Source organism: Choristoneura fumiferana, chromosome 23, assembly GCF_025370935.1.
Source record: "Choristoneura fumiferana chromosome 23, NRCan_CFum_1, whole genome shotgun sequence".
Taxonomy (NCBI): domain Eukaryota; kingdom Metazoa; phylum Arthropoda; class Insecta; order Lepidoptera; family Tortricidae; genus Choristoneura; species Choristoneura fumiferana.
The window spans coordinates 12182703-12184193 of record NC_133494.1 but is presented as its reverse complement, the minus strand read 5'-3'; positions in this window follow the sequence as shown (position 1 = coordinate 12184193).

Here is a 1491-nt window from a genome sequence, read left to right as displayed (position 1 = left end):
GACTCGTCAAGACTGTTTACCCTTTTTGAAATGCTAAAAAACGAAGTATAGAGTGTACGCATCGACCCTCTAGTTACGACACTGCATCTAAGTCATCATAAATATCATCATATCAGTCATAGGACGTCCACTGTTGGACACAGGCTTCCTCTAATACCTCCAGCAGGGCTACTACGAAACTCGAAGTTCTTGTCGTGCGGTCCCTCTCGCTCTCGTATTAAATAGTATAAGTGTCAGAGGGACCGCACGACACGAACTTCGAGTTTCGAGTTTCGTAGTAGCCCTGTAGTTGCTTCGGTTGCAATGCTAGCGGCCTGCATTCACCATGAACCCGCGGCTTTAACCAGATCATGCGTCCATCTCAAAAGTCAAAGTCAAAGTCAAAATATCTTTATTCAATTTAGGCTATAACAAGCACTTATGAATGTCAAAAAAAATCTACCACCGGTTCGGAAAAACCTCTGTTGAGAAGAATCCGGCAAGAAACTCAACGAGGTAGGTAAATATTTTTTAAACAGATTTACATTATTATTAAATGATATGTAGGTATACATAACAAGTATCTCGTAGCGTAGATGTATGTATGTATGTAAACTCTCTATTGTAGGTACAAAATAAGTAAACAAAGATAATTGACAAACAATGAGATATATATACAAAGGCGAACTTATCCCTTTAAGGGATCTCTACCAGTCAACCTTTGAGTGGATGAGAGGAGCATTCAGTCAGGACAGACAAAAAAGTGAGTACATTGTGGATGAACATTCTATGCTGCGCTTGCTGATCCGAGGGATGTTATGGAGCTCTGTATCCGTAACCGTAACCGAATCCGATATAAAAAATTCGAATAGTTTCGTATAGGAGCGGAGTCTAAATGCGACATGTTGTGACAGGTTTTGGTCGTGCGTCTTCTGCATCTATTGTTTATTATTTCTATTGCAAAGTCGTAAGACTCGTAACTATTACAATTAAAGTCAAGTCATTTATATTCCTATTTTTATTTTACTTACACTTCCTTAAAAAATCCAATATCCGTAACCGAAACCGCAACTATCGGATAATACGTAAAAATTTAACATCCGTAACCGTAACCGAAACCGGTATTATGTTTTGCAGGTCTAGGACCATGTCAAGGTCCGCCCGGATGCTACCACCATCTTGTTCGCTAATCTTGCCGTGAGCAGCAGTGCTTGCACTGTTGTGTTTCGGCGTGAGAGTAAGACAGCCGCGTGTTGAAATTACTTGGCACTTGAGGTTATCCCATCTTAGACCTCTAGGTCGACAACGCATCTTGCAATACCCCTGGTGGTTGCAGATGTTTATGGCCGGTGGTGATTCTCTTACCATCAGGAGACCCACTATGCTCGTTTGTCATACCAATCGAATAAAAAAAAAGTTTGACATATCGTATCCATATCCAGAGCCCGAAATGTACATCCATAACATCCTTGATCCGCGGCAAGGGCGTCTAAAGTTAGTCTTTCCTTGTCT